This window comes from Bos grunniens, chromosome 17, assembly GCF_055505025.1.
Source record: "Bos grunniens cultivar Pamir isolate PY7600 chromosome 17, Bosgru_T2T1.0, whole genome shotgun sequence".
In the NCBI taxonomy this organism is placed as follows: domain Eukaryota; kingdom Metazoa; phylum Chordata; class Mammalia; order Artiodactyla; family Bovidae; genus Bos; species Bos grunniens.
In genome coordinates this window covers 54996202-55012256 of record NC_141181.1, presented here as the reverse complement: position 1 = coordinate 55012256, position 16055 = coordinate 54996202, and the positions used below count along the sequence as shown (strand labels likewise).

Here is a 16055-nt window from a genome sequence, read left to right as displayed (position 1 = left end):
AACTTGACCTTTGTCAAGCAGACTTGACCAAAGAACCCTTTTCTAATCTTCACAGAACACCCGTGACAGCAACTCTGGGCAACGCTTCTCAGACACCTCCTCCCCTCTGACCACACTGGTTTGCTTACTGCTTTCTTGAACACACTTTGCACATTTCGATCACAGAAACTGTTCATATCATGTCTCCAGTGTTGCAGGAACTGTCCCCAGTAGCCACTCCCCTCCAACTTGCTCACTAGAGGAACCCCAATTTTGTTTGGGCAGCAATGTGTCCAACGTCAGGGGACAAATCATAATTAGTCAAAGCCAAATGTGTCAATCTTATTTCTCTTTGCCAACAACTGGCATAGGTGTGGACACATATCCAGTCCTGGCCAGAGAACTATAGGTGGAAACTTCTAGAAAATATTTTCTTTTTGAGCTGCTCAAAAAGAAGCCTCTCAGGGGGACTTCCCTGGTGGTCCAGTGGCTAAGACTCCATGCTCCCAAAGCAAGGGGCCTGGATTCAATCCCTGGTTGGTGAACACAATCACACATGCCGCAACTAAAGATCCCATGTGCTGCAAACAAGACTTGGAGCAGCCAAATAAATTAATATTTTAAAAAAAGAAGGCTCTTACCCTCTGAGTTGCACCATCATGCTTGGGATACTGTCTTGCCTGGGGCATGTGACAACCATATTGGCAACATGAAGGTTAGGGAAGGTTAGACAAGGTTAGGGAAGAGGGCCACGCGCTCACAATGACTGGTCAGACAAACAGAGAAAACCTAGGCCCTCGATAGTATCACTGAGCTGCTGAATCAGCACTGCCTAACCCACTCCAGACTTCCTGATGTGTGAAATAATGAATCCTATCAACAGTTGCATCCAAAAGCAAAATACTTACAGCCAGCACATGCCCACTAATGCCCCTTGAACCAGTTGGCTTTGCTGAATAACAAAACACTCCAAAACTTAGCTACTACTTAGTGGCTAAACATTTACTATTTCTCATTATTCTATGAGATAGCTGGGTAGTTCTGGCCTTGGCTGGCCCAACTGGAACTGGAAGACCTAGTGGTCCTCAAGATTCACAGGTCCAGCAGTTGACTTGATGACCATGCATCCCTCATCATCCAGCAGGCTAGCCTGGCCCCACCCCACAGTGGCAACTGCAGGGTTCCCAGAAGCTAACGGCAACAAACCCCAAAGCACAGATGCTTTTCAAGCCTTTGCTTATATCATATTTACTAGCATCCAACAGGCCAAAGCCACTCCCACAGCCGAGTTCAGCTTCGAGGGCTGGAGAAATGGACTCCACTTCTTGATTGAAAGGACAGCAATGCCATCACAACAGGGGTGAGCATACAGGGATGGGAGGGACTTGGGGCCATGCTGCAATTCCTCATACCTCTGATCTGGAAGGCTCTAGCATTTAACATGGAGCTGGCACACAGTGTGTGCTCTCAGTAAACATCTGTGGAATAAATAAGTGAATTCCCTCAGTCCCACCTCCCCATGGCCTCAAATCCTCACTGGAGGCCTTCCTTCTTACCCAGAGTCCACAGCAGACCAGCCAGGCAGAGAAGGCCTGTGGGGGTGACCCGGGATTTGGTTCCAAATTCCACCACACTAGTGGCACCTGTCCTAGAGAGCTATATGACACACCCCCACAATTACAATTAAGTTGGTTAAGAGTCCCACAGATATAGGTTCAAATCCTAGCTCTGCCAGCCACTGTGTTTGACATTGAAGCCAGCTCAATAAATAAAAATTGTTTAAGACTCACAGACTTAGAGAATTAACTTATGGTTACCAGGGAAGGAAGGATAGGGAAAAGAGATAGTTAGGGAGTTTGGGATGGACATGTACACACCACTATATTTAAAATGGACAACCAGCAAGGACCTACTGTATAGCACAAGGAACTCTGCTCCATGTTATGTGGAAGCCTGGATGGGAAGGGAATTTGGGGGAGAATGGATACATGTATGACTGAGTCCCTTTGCTGTCTACCTGAAGCTATTACAACACTGTTAACTGGCTACACTCCAATATGAAATAAAAAGTTCTTAAAAATAGGAACAAAAATAGTTTAAAGAAGAAAGATGTTCCTTTCACCCTGCTGAAAACATCCAGACCAGGTCTGGTTATGGTCATCAAGCGTGTAAGGGACCCAGGGTTCTCCCAGCCAAATGCACCTTCAGTCAGGGCCCTACTTCATGGCCCAAGATGATGGCGTCTGTGTTCCAGACAGCAGGTGCAAGAGGAACAAAGAAGTAACAACAAAGCAAGTGCATCTACGTGTCTTAGGAAGAGTTCTCCAGAACCCTCACATCCTTAAGCCGTAATTCAGTTCCATGTCCACACCTATCCGCAAAGGAGGCTGGGAAATTCTCTGCTAAAAACTGGATTACTTTTACTTTAGACAAAGGAAACTTTAGAATGGATGTTGGGGAATACACAGCCGTCTTTGTTACAGCTCTCCAGGCCTCAATTTCCTCTTCTGTGAGTTGAAGATAAAAATAGTTTTGCCTCATAAGGTCCTTGTGAGATTAATTAATGGGTATCAAGAGCTTAGTAAATTGGCAATAGATGTTAGTGATTATGATGATGATTAGCAAGATATCCTGGTAGTAAGTAAGCAGGAAAAAAAGAAGTCAGTGTTTTCTGTGCCAAACAAGGGTGTGCCCAGTTTCAATCAGGTTCACCAACTGGGTGAATGACAGGGAGCTGCCTAGAAAAAACTTCAGACCTGCTTCACCACCCAGGAACAGTCAGAGGTGAATTCGTGCCTCCCTTATCCTCTAGGAAGCAAGCCAAAGTCTCCAGGAACAATTTGTGCTCCTAGGAGGCCAAAGGTGGCCCTTGAACGTTTTCCTTGGAAGGGGGAAATTTTTATTTTCTGATTTTAAAATTAGCAAATCCTCTTGGATCCCAACAAACTAGCAATATCCAACAGGACCAGGAGTTCCCTGGAATTTCACTGGGGGTTTCAATTTATATTGGATTCATCACATGCTGGTTTTATTGCAAGTGCTAAGTAGGAAAAGTCCTGGGAGTCAGTGGCAGTTTATAAGTGGGTGTCTGACTTAGTTATGAGCTTCCTGGAGGAAGAGACTTTTAAGCTGAGATGAAGAATGAGTGTTACTGAGGCAGGAAGGATATTCCCAGCAGGTAGGAGTTGGGTAGCCTGGTTGGCCAAGCCCCACATGGGAGAGTGTGTGACTGGAGCTGAGGCTAGAGGCAGGAGGAACTGGAAAAGGCAGGTCAGATGGACTGCAGGGAAGGATTTTGGTCCTCATCCTCGCTGCAGGGGGATACGAGTGAAGGATGTGATCGTATCTGGAAAAAATACACACTAGCAACAATGTGGAGGACAGATAGGAGGAGGGGCAGAATTACTGACAGGAAACCCCCTAGAAGTGATGGCAGCGTCAGCAACAAATTCTCAGGGATACAACTTGCTGTCCCATGTATCCCAGAACATACCAGAGCATCAAGGGAAAGGTACTTCCTTGAACCTAAAATTCTCATACACCACACCCACTTCCCCTTCCCAGTCACTCTCTAGCCCTTTCTCTGCTTTGCCTTTGTTTTTACTTTCATTGTCATTTTCTTTGCTATTATATATTCATTTATTTGTTGTTTACTTGCCAGGTATTTGTCATCCCCTCTAGTACATGAGCTTCAATGAAGGCAGAGACTTTGCCTCCTATCTTCCTTGATACAGTACAGCCCCTGCCCTCCGCACAGTGACTGGCACACAGTAAGTGTTCAGTAAAGGCACCGAGTGTGTGTGTGTGTGTGTGTGTGTGTGTGAGTGTGAGTGAATGAGAAATTGGGCTGTTAGGGACAGCTTATGAAAGTGAGCTGGACCCAGGCTGACCCTCCAGGAGGTGCTGGCAATTAACAAGAACTACTCATTGGAAAAGACTCTGATGCTGGGAGGGATTGGGGGCAGGAGGAGAAGGGGACGACAGAGGATGAGATGGCTGGATGGCATCACTGACTCAATGGACGTGAGTCTGAGTGAACTCCGGGAGTTGGTGATGGACAGGGAGGCCTGGCATGCTGTGATTCGTGGGGTCGCAAAGAGTCGAACACGACTGAGCGACTGAACTGAACTCATCAACTTAATCCTGAAATATAAAATCTTGGGTAAACTTCCTTCTGAGGGGGTCTGAAGTCCAGGGAGTTGGGGCAAGGTCTCCATTTGGCCTGTGAGGACAAAGAAGTAAAGTGACTCAGCAGAGACCAGCTGAGAGCCAGGCAGCAGGGGAAACAGTGAATTCATTAAAGATACCTGATTTTCTCAGCTCCACACACCCGTAGGTTTGCAACAGATAATGAGATGATGATAATGAAAACGATGATTAACGTTAATGTAAAGCACAGTGGTATTTACCAGATATTGTTCTGAGCATTTTACTATATTAACTCATGTAATCCTTACAACTATCCTATGAGGTGGGTGATGTGGTTATCCCCATTTTACAGCAGGGAAAGTTGAGGCATAACTTGACAAGCTGACAAGCCTCAGAAGTGGCTGAGCAGAGACTGCAGCAGGTGATCCTGGGCCTTGTGTCAGAGCAAAATACCTCGCTACCATCCTGCTCCCCAGCCAGACACAGTGCCCCAGAGGCTTCTGATCCCAAGCCCAGGGTCTAGCTGACCCACTCCCACCCTCCTGCTTCATGAATTCACATTTAGACCACAAATTTCCCTCCAGTGCCTCATTCTCTGATGAGTGGGATGCTCTAATGCTTAAGTAACCACAGGCTACAGAGTCAGATGTACATAGGTTCAAATCCCAACTCAGCCACTTTCAAACTTAGCAGTGAAGGATAAGTGATGTTACCTTTCTCAGCCTCAATCACCCCATCTGCCAAAAGGACCTAATGATGTCTCACCCTGGAAATGGCTATGGGGACTGAGCAAGTCCTCCAGAGCTTGCCTGCACGTGGTGCATGTGGAGGAGAGAGAGTTGCTGTTTTTCTACTTGCCAAGGCTCAACCCCTCTGGCTCCTTCTCCACCAGCCCACCTTCCACCCCACACCAGCAGCCTGCTCACTGACCTTGCCAGAATTCAAAGCCGGGAGAAATTAAAAGCCCAGTGGGATCCCTTCAGATTCCACCAGCTTAGCAACTCAGGCAATTAAAGAATCTCTTAGATTTGAGTTCTGAGCAAATCGGATCTTTAAAAACAAAAGTCCCAAACTCTAAACCCCACTAAAGAGCTAAGTCTGGTATCCCATGAAGCTATTTTTTAAAAGTGCTCTAAGCATTGGCATTATTAAGAGGTAAGAGCTCTGAGTACTTGCATCTTGGGGCTGCCCAATCCTCTCAGAGGACTCAAGGTCAAGGAAAATGTTAAAAATACAGGTTCCCCCAACAAATGCAACCCGAGGGACAGTCTCTGAACAACAAATGCTTCAAAATGTAAAAAAAAAAAAAAAAAAAAGCTAAGGAACTGTTTCAGATTAAAAGGGACAAAAGAGAAATGACAACGTAAAAGCATTGCTTGATTCTGGATTATTTTTTAAATGAAGGGGGAGGGACAATTAGGGAAATCTGTCATGTACTGTGGATTAGATAATAGTGGAGCTAGTGGTAAAGAACCCACCTGCCAATGCAGGAGACACAGGAGATGCAGGTTCAGTCCCTGGGTGGGGAAGGAGAAGGGAGAAGGGAATGGAAACCCACTCCAGTATTCTTGCCTGGAGAATCCCATGGACAGAAGAGCCTTGTGGGTTACAGTCCATGGAGCCACAAAGAGTCAGACACCACTGAAGTGACTTAGCATGCATGCACATTGTATCAGTGCTAAATACCCTGAATTTTATCATTATGCTACAGTGACACAAGAGAATTTCTTCCTTGTTCTTAGGAGATAAGCAGGGCTAAAGAGGAATCACATTTATAGCTTCTCAAATGATTCTGAAAAATAATATAGGTATTTATATATGGAAAGAGAGAAATGACTGAGCAAAGGATATGTGTGAATCCTTTGCACTGCCCCTGCAACTCTTCTGTAAGAGTGGAGTTATTTCAAAGGATTGGTGTCACATTCCTGCCTTCCTGGAGAGCCAAACTCACTGGATCTTTGGAGGGACCCAGGAATCTTCATTCTAGCAACGTCTGTAGGGGATTCTGGCACACAGGAAGCCTGAGTGTAATCCCAGCTCTGAAGAATGCTGGGGTCTTCTTTCCCAATCAGAAGGCAGAGGGACAGCCCCTCCAGTTTTTACCTTCCTTTCCCCCACTTGTTACAGGCAACAATCAAGGAGCCACTAATGGCGGGTTTTGCAAACCAACAGCACAGGAGTTCCTCCAGATTTGTGTCAGAAGCAGAGCTTGCTCTGAGCCCCTAGCCCACTTATAATCACATGACTTAAAATACACTTTGTTAAAGACAACCTTCTGAGGAAGGGAGATGGAAGAAATTAAAAGAGAGTAAAGAAGAAGCCCCCAAGACAGGCTAAAGGGGCACCCTGGGAGACCAAGGGCTCCTGTGTGTTTTTTCCATCAGGGATCGTGATGACATCACTTGACCTTAATCCTCCTTAGTCATTTTCATCTGGGGACACTGGCGGCAGCTGCCATTTATTAACACATGGGCAGCACCAACAGCTCAGCTCAGTGTTGGTGTTCAAATATGCCAGGGCACCGTCTCACCAAGACAGGGCTGCTTCTTACAAGCGGAGCCTCAGAAAAAGCAACTATATCCCAGGAGGCAATTAGGAGGAAAACAACTCGGGTGGAAGCACAGTCCAGACTACTGCTTTGATCAGGACCCACAGTAAGGAATGCATTTGCACCACAATCTGGTTCACTCTAACACACACACACACACAATGACAGACAAGAAACGCTCCATCCTCTTCCAGGAAGGCTCTATTGCAGAGTCTCCAGCTGTCAACCCCCTGGACTGAGTCCCTTGCTTCATCTTCATGGAGCAACTTTGCCCAAGGTCATATCTCTTTCCAGAGGCAGTTCATGTCCAATGAGGGGAAGATAAAAGCCTGGCCATCTTGCCCAACTCAGGACAATTCTGAAGCGCCTTTTAACTCCCAGATTTCTTATGGGGTTAGCCAAGGTCATTGCTAGACCTCCATCCCAGCTTGACCTCTCCCTCTGCCCACTCCTGCTTTTATCCCTTCCCTTCCACAGGAGTTGATCTCACAGATACTTGTTCATAAAAACTTCCAAACACTAAATTCTGTCTCAAGGTATGCTTCCTTGGAGAACCAGACCTGGTTCTCATAATAAATCAAACCCACATAATTAAAACAAGAGTTCAGCAAAACCAATATTTATCTTTTCTCTGCCTTGTGCATTCCCATATAATCTATGTTACTTCACTTTTAAACATGTTGGTCATAATCCAATACATTGATTTGATGACGAAGCCATGCTTTGAAAACGCTAGTCTGAACTATGCTCATGAAGCATGAAGGATGATCAGTGTATCCTTGGGCTGTCCTTAGGGGTACGTAAAAGAATGCCTGACCGAACATGAATTGAGTAATAGAGGTTTACTTTCTATATATTAACAGGCTTGGCAATAGGTGGTTCCAGAGTTTGTTTATGACTCAACACCTTCCTCAAAGACCTAGGTTTTTTTCCATATTTCTTCTCCAGCATCTTTGACATGTTGGCCATGAACTCCTCATAGTCACAAGATGGCTGCCTTTGCTCCAGGCATCATGTCCTTATACAACCACCTTCAAATAAGAATAGGAAGCTTCGCTTCACAGCACATTTCTTTCAATTCAGGAAGAAAAAATTCTGAAGAAGCCCCAGAACCAGACTTCCCCTTATTTCTCATTAGTCAGAAGATTCCATTAGCAAAGACAAAACAGTGAATGAAGATTAGTAAACAACCAACAAGGACTGTCACAGCTCATGTCAGGTATGCTACTCAGCCCTTATTTCCTTCTAGGGTCCAATGTCAAAGACCCCGAGGTGGGACAGAGCCATTGATTTCTGGCAGATTCACAAGCAACTATACCACCATGCCAGACATCACTAGTTGATCACAGCAATCTTACCCACTGAGCAGGAATGTGATGTCACAAGGTATTCCAACAAAATACTCCATGCACCCATTAGAATTAAAACCTGAGATTAAAATCTGATTCCTGCTCTGGCCTTTAGACCAGAGGACAACAATGGAAACTGATACGAGAGAAGATTAATCAGTTTTTGCTCTGTATTTTCAGGACACTCTCTGACTCACCCATACATCCTTCCCTCTTCACTTGGAATATTTCTTCCTTCCCTTGCCCTATCCAAATCCCACTTGCCCTTCAAAGAGGTCCAACTCAAGCCTGATTCCTCTAGGAAATCTCTCTGGGTATCCCAATCTTGTCTAAAATTATTCACTGAACCCACTGATCAATCTTAACATTACTCAAAAGGGGAATAATCAGACATAGTGTGCCTGCAGATGTGATGCAGAGGAAGCATCCCTACAAAGTATCTTTGCCCAACTAACCAAGCTGAATCAAATCCAGCCTCGAGATTAACCACTTACATGCTCAGTCGCTCAGTCATGTCTGACTCTTTGCAACTCCATAGACTGTAGCCTTCCAGGCCCTTCTGTCCATGGGGTTTTCCAAGCAAGAATACTGGAGCAGGTTGCCATTTCCTCTTCCAGGGAAGAGGGATCTCTTCCTGACCCAGGGATCAACCTGCATCTCCCGTGTCTCCTGCATTGGCAGGCTGATTCTTTACACTGTGCCATATGGGAAGCCCTAGAGATTAACCAACCACCAGTTTATAAAAAACATAGGAACTACCATTAAATGATACATGGGATATACTGATCTAGAATGTAATATAATGACACATGGGATAGAAAAATCTAGACTGTCAGAAAATAAAGAACCAATGACCTAGTGTCTTCAGCACATAAATGACATTTTGAAAAGGAGCAGAAAGTTTGTAGATTTGTATCAGCCACAATGATGTTATGTAGTAAACCACACTGAGACACAGTGGCTTAAAATAACAATGTACTATTTCTCATAGTTCTGTGGTCAGATGGGTGGTTCTTTCGGTCTGGCCTAGGCTCAGCTGATGTGGGCTGGGCTTGATCATGCATCTATGGTCAGCTAGCAGGTCAGCTGTGGACCAGCTGGTCAGGAATGGCCTCAGGCAGGAAAGTACCCCACCACAGAGCTACCCCATAACAAGCTGCTTCAGTTTGCTCTCCTGATTGAAATAGGAATCTAAGAGAATAAGTGGAATCGTGTGAGACATCCCAAGGCCCAGACTTGAAACCATCCAGCATCCCTTCTGTTGCATTCTTGACCAAAGCAAGACACATGATCAAACCCAGATTTCAGGATCAAGAAATAGACTCCACCACTCAATAGGAGAAGCTGCCAAGTCAGATTGCTAAGGCAGTGAATGTGGAGAGAAGCCATTTACTATAATCAATCCACTTTAGGATTAAAACAGACATGCCAACCAAATGCAATGTATGCCCTTGTTCAGATCCATATTTACAGAAACCAACTGCAAAAACTCATTTTTGTAGTCATTAGGGAAAAACTGAACATAGGTTGAGTATTAAATGATAATATGGAATTGTTGGTTTTTAAAATGCAATAATGGTGTTGTGTGAATTTTTAAATGTCTTTATTGTTAGAAGTACATACTAAAGTATTTGTGGGTGAAATTTATTTTAAAATATTCTATCATAAAAAGGAAGCAGGGAGAATAGATGTACAAGAATAGCAAAAAGTTGATAGCTATCGAGGCTGGGCAATGCATACAAGGTGGGTTATATGACTATTCTCATTAAATTTATGTACATGTGTTAGAAATTTTCCATAATAAGAAATGTTTTTAAACTCTTCAGCTTTCTTTGCCTCATGTAGTTTTATACAGTGTGGTGATTATCCCTGGTGGTTCAAGAACATTAAAGAGAAAGTCTCAATTTGGTGTTTACCTGTCTTTAACACCTATCAAACATTCATTAATCTCTCTACAACAAAATATAAGCAGGTTTCGGGCTCTAGAGCCCTTGGCAGGAACCAGCTATAACAAGAATTTCATATCATGGTTTAATTTCCATTGCATTTATTTTTTACTATTACATTATCTCTACTGCTGCTCTTCTATTTATGGATAATGACACGAAGCTCTCTTTTTAAATAAGTTAAGGCCATAAAGAGTGAATTTTAAGTAATTAAATCTATAATGATACAAATGATAAAAGATTATGGCTAAAACTGTGAAGGTGGGTGTCTTGTTAAGATCGGCTACCCTCTCTGGGCTTTTCTGGTGGCTCAGTGGTTAAAAAAAAATCTGCCTGTCAATGCAGGAGAATATGGGTTCGATTTCTGGGTCTGGAAGATCGCCTGGAGAAGGAAATGGCAACCCACTCCAGTATTCTTGCCTGGGAAATCCCATGAATAGAAGAGCCTGGCAAGCTACAGTCTGTGGGGACGCAAGAGTCAGACATGACTTAGCAACTAAACAACAGCAACAACCCCTTCTAGAAAACAATTTTAAATCCCACTGGCTTTACAAAATAAAGTTCTGTATCTGAAGTCACAACCCAATGCAGGGCCATGAGGGCCTCTGCTCCAGGAAGTCATTCAGGGACACAGGTTCCTTCCAGCTGCTGCTGCTGCTGCTGCTGCTAAGTCGCTTCAGTCGTGTCTGACTCTGTGCGACCCCATGGACGGCAGCCCACGAGGCTCCTCCGTCCCTGGGATTCTCCAGGCAAGAATACTGGAGTGGGTTGCCATTGCCTTCTCCAATGCATGAAAGTGAAAAGTGAAAGTGAAGTCGCTCAGTTGTGCCCGACTCTTAGTGACCCCATGGACTGCAGCCTACCAGGCTCCTCTGTCCATGGGATTTTCCAGGCAAGAGTACTGGGGTGGGGTGCCATTGCCTTCTCCGTCCTTCCAGCTAATGGCTCTGAAACCCTTCAGGCCTTGAAGTCCACCATCGGACCTGCTGCACTCAGCTGGCAGATTAGAGAAACAAGAGCCCGTCTGCAGTGTCACACGAAAGGATGTGGGGGCCAGGCCTGAACATACACACTTCACTTCAGCCCACATTCTGCTGGCTAGAATTTGTACCATGGTCCCACCTAGCTGCATGAGAGGTTGGAGATGTTGCCATAAGCTTGGGAAGAAGGAGGTTTGGTGAACATTGTGCATTACCTCTGCCACTGCTACTGCTGCTGCTGCTAAGTCGCCTTAGTCGTGTCCGACTCTGTGCGACCCCATAGACGGCAGCCCACCAGGCTCCCCCATCCCTGAGATTCTCCAGGCAAGAACACTGGAGTGGGTTGCCATTTCCTTCTCCAATGCATGAAAGTGAAAAGTGAAAGTGAAGTCGCTCAGTCATGTCTGACTCTTAGCGATCCCATGGACTGCAGCCTACCAGGCTCCTCCGTCCATGGGATTTTCCAGGCAAGAGTACTGGAGTGGGGTGCCATTGCCTTCTCCAACAGTAGCCCTCAAAAAAATGATATTTGAGAAAAGCTATTTTAAAAACGGAGCTCCAATTCCTCAGGGTGCCCCACACAGGTCTTTATGATCCTTGCCTGTATCAGTCAGGGTTCAGTCAGAAAACCACTATGAAGAAAGGATTACAGGGATGAGACTGGGCATAATGGTGGGAGCTGGTGGAGGAATCTATTCAATGACCTTGTCCCTTAGATAAGTTGTCAAGGAGGAACCTTGGGTTTGAATAAGAGCAAGGACAAGGTAGAACCTGGGAGGATGAAGCTGGAGCCACAGGAACTGAGAGGACTGATTGGCACTGGTGTCTATAGTGCCTGGGGCCCTGAGTTGATCTTCAGAGCATGAAAACATGGCTAATTTCACATCCATCTTCCAAAACTCACACAAATTTCTCTTGTGGCCGATGCTAACCCAGAATTATACAAGGAAGGTAATTTTGGAAAAGGAGTTCTAGCCCAGCTGGACACAGTATAAGCCACTTCATGGACCAGTGGGACACTCAGCCTCACCAGCCAGCACTGCCCAGCTCATACCTTCCACTCCAGCCATGATGACTACAGTTGACCAAGGAACAAAACAGGTTTGAACTATGAGGGTCCACTTACATGCAATTTTTTCCAATAAATATGTACTACAATGGCTACGTGATCTGAGGTTGGTTGAATCTGCAGATGCAAAACCAGAAATTTGGAGGGTTGACTGTAAAGTTATAGGAAGATTTTTCAACTGTGTGTTGTAGAAGTGGACACCCCTAATATGTCTAGAAAAGGCAACTGTACTTGCCTTTTCTAGACATATTCTAGACATTTTCTCACTTCACCCCTGCTGTTCCCTCTGCCTGGAATGTTCTTTCCCATCATTGTCTAGTGCTCACCTCTTCCTACGTCTTCAAGATCTGATCAAACGTCACTTCCTTTAGGAAGTACCCTGCAGTCTCCAGGCAGAGGGGAAGACGGGTGGGCCCATAAATACAGAAGATTGTGCAAAAAGCCATGGGATCTTTCTCCATAAGCCATGATATCTTCAGAAAAGCTGCTAAAATTCACTAAGGGGATTTCTTTTAAAAAACAGTGATGAGGCTAGGTTTCTTATCTGGGTTTGACTCAGGGGGGAAGCAAGAAAGCTCACATAGGGACTTCCCTGATGGTCCAGTAGCTAAGACTCCACATTCCCAACACAGGGGGCCCAGGTTTAATATCTGGTCAGGGAAATAGAGCCCACATGCCACAATTAAGAGTTTGAGTTCACATGCCACATCTAAAAGAACCTGCATGCTGCAACTAAGACCCAAATAAGTGGGGCTTCCCTCATGGCTCACTCGCTAAAGAATCTGCCTGCAATGCAGGAGACTCAGGTTCGATTCCTGGGTCGGGAAGATCCCCTAGATGAGGAAATGGCAACCCACTCTAATATTCTTGCCTGGAGAACCCCATGGACAGAGGAGCCTGGCAGGCTACAGTCCATGGGGTCCCAAGAGTCAGACACGACTGAGTGACTTTCACTTTCACTTTCCAATTAACAAAAAGTGGGAGGAAAACAAAAAAGAGAAGTTAATTTAAAAAAAAAAAAGCTCACATAGACACAAGAGCCCTGAGACAGGGAGTAGCTCAGGGAAGAGAGAAGCATTAGGAACGGACGGAAACTTTGGGGACACTTGAGACTGCCTTCGGGGCTGTGACCTGTTTCACCGGATCTCCAAAGGGTCATGAGCAACATATTATGCAGCTGTGGTAGACTGGATTATCCTTCTCAAGTCTTCAGCCCCTCCCCCATATGACCTTGAAGGGCTTGAGAGTGAGGCAAGTATATTTCCCTGTCCTGTGGATATTGTACTTGGACTTGACCGTCGGATATTTTTTTCAGCCAACAGAATGTGGGCAGAAGTGATGTGCTAGTTCTGAGCCAAGCTGTAAGGAAACCTTCCATGTATCTGCTCACCTCCTTGTGCTTCAGCTATTCACCATGAAAGGAACATACCTGAGCTGTTGCAGAGCCAAAGAGGGTGAAAGACACATAGAAGAAGCATGTGGAATATGCTGGAACTCATCAGCAACCAGAGGCCAAGCCCCAGATGATTCCAGCAGAGCTACAGTTCACTCTAGACTAATAAACAAGAAAATAGATGTTTGTGGTTGGCTTTTAACAACTAAATTGAAACATGATTCACATACCGTAAAATTCACCCATTCAAATAATACTATCCAATTTTTTTTGGCAGATTCATGCAGCCATCACTATAATCAATTTTAGAACATTTTCATCACCCCAAAAGAAAATTGCATATTCAATACATTAGCAGTCTTTTCCCATTTCTCTGTTCACTGTTACACGGCGTTATTGTAGTGACAGCTGACATATATATATATATACACACACACACACACAAGATATTAGAAATGCATCCAATGTTAGCAAGCTCAAATTTCACATTCTTCTTAATAGAAATCCAGGATAAGAAAGGTTTGTGTGCACACATCCACACAGACTTCCCTATACACATTCACACAATCCTATACATGCTTAGACACACATCCACTTCTACAAACGTTTCACACACCCACAGTCAGACACAGACTCACACTCATGTTTAGTGATACAAAGATTCATATATAGACTCATCCACACACATTCACAATTACATACTTGTAGACATACACACTCACACAGCAATTTCCCAACCCTGTCATTTAAATAACTCATGACATTTTTTCTATATCTACATATCACATATGCTTTTATTTCCTTATTTTTTTCCTTTGAATGACTCACATTTTTATTTAAATAAACTGGTTTTTAAAAGAAAGTGCTATAAATGGAGGGTCCTCATCTTTCCCATTAGCTCTTGACCTTTCTTTCCACCAAACCCAAGCATATCTACTATAAGTGGAAGAGGGGACTGGGTGTCACGACCTTCAGGAAGCCCCTGACCACGCAGTTCACATATCTTGCACTTAGAAAGACCTCCTGCTTACTTTAGTGCTCTACTCTCAGCATCTTGGAATTCTTAATACTGTATTAACTATAATTATAATGCATTTTCATTTTGCCTTGGAAAACACAAAGTCTGTAGCCTCTTCTGCCCTTGAGCACACAGAATATCCCAGCCTCGGAGACATTCAGGGCTCCCTCCATTGGAGAAGCTGACCCAGGGCAGGTCACATGTCACACAGCCCGGACCTTGGAGTGCCAACAGGTGGAAGTTCGAATCTCAGCCCTATTTACCAGCTGGGTAACCTTGGGCAGGTTACCTACCCTGACAGAGCACCCAGGACAAGAGTACAAATGGAGGCCCACAGGCCATGTGTCTAAAAGTCTTCATGGTAAAAATCAAGCTCACAAATTTGTCAAATAAAACATGTTCTAACCTCTTATTTTAAAAAATATATGTTCATTAAAATAGTCAAAATATACATGTAAAGCTATGTTTTTTATATGTCTGAAAATTGGCAAAATATCAAAGACGATGGAACTAAATTATGTTGTATTGATGTAACAGTGATATCTAAATGAGAAACTTTTAAAAAGTATAATTAAGAAATTTCTATGTATTTATTCCATAAAATTTGTTTTTCTTGCCTTCATTTTAGCAAAATCACTCACACTGGTTTTTTTCTTTTTCTGGCCATGCCACTGAGCATGCAGGATCTTAGTTCCCCAGCTGGGGATCAAGCCCAGGCCCCTTGCAGCAGAAGTGTAGAGTCTTAACCACTGGACCACCAGGGAAGTCCTTCACCCTGTTGTTATAATCAAGATTTTTATGTAATTGTGTGCTATTGGCAGTAATGACCTGAAGGAATAAAAAATAAATTGAAGTTACAGATCAAAGGACACAAAACTTGAATACATTTTCATAAAATGTGTACATTAAAATTTTTTAAATTAGAAAATTAAAAATATTTTAGATATTTTCTGAAGTTATTCTTCTAGAATATTTTACTTATGTTTTTTCTTTTAAAATTAAATACTTTATCTTTTAAAATCAAAAGGCAAAATACAAATGACACAATTAAAGTAACATTTTAAGATAAACTGCTTTAATAAAGCTAGAGATGTTAATTCTTAAATTTAATTCCAATAAATATTAAAAAATAAGTGCTTGCTTTGGCAGCACATATACTAAAATTGGAATAATACAGAGAAGATTAGCATGGCCCCTGCACAAGGATGACACACAAATTCATGAAGCATTCCATATTTTTGTAAAGTAATTAGCCTTCAATTAAAATAAATCAATTAATTAAAAATAAGTAAATGGGAAGGAAATCTGAAAAAGAGGGGATATATGTATACATATAGCTGATTCACTTTGCTGCAGCAGAAACTCACACAACGCTGTAGAGCAACTAAACACCAACAAAAATGAATTAAAAAAAGAAGCAGCAAAAAATAAAACTGCTAACAATCCTAGAGTCCAAATGTCTTATAGTTAATGTAAAGAAACATAGCACACTTCATGCATTTTACATCTAGATCTATGTATATTCAAATTTAAGAGTGATGTGAATCTTTAATATTTCAAAATGATCCTCTGCTGCTGTGTTAGTTACATATTGCTGTATACCAAATTACCATAAATTTAGAAG

The 16055-nt window shown here is 43.4% G+C and overlaps 1 long non-coding RNA gene and 1 other non-coding gene across 3 annotated transcripts; both read left to right on the top strand.

Moving 5' to 3' along the window:
• The first annotated feature begins 2610 nt into the window (after positions 1-2610).
• LOC147355438 (uncharacterized) lies at positions 2611-15253 on the top strand. 2 transcript variants are annotated; one of them, XR_015144500.1, is made up of 3 exons: positions 2611-2763; positions 3641-3749; positions 13336-15253. It is a non-coding gene; the product is annotated as an uncharacterized LOC147355438 (long non-coding RNA). The 2 variants fall into 2 exon arrangements; XR_015144499.1 differs by lacking the exon at positions 2611-2763 and adding an exon at positions 2804-3490.
• Positions 15254-15564: 311 nt separating this feature from the next.
• Positions 15565-15671, top strand: LOC147355437 (U6 spliceosomal RNA). The gene has a single exon (XR_015144920.1). It is a non-coding gene; the product is annotated as a U6 spliceosomal RNA (small nuclear RNA).
• The last annotated feature ends 384 nt before the right edge of the window (positions 15672-16055 follow it).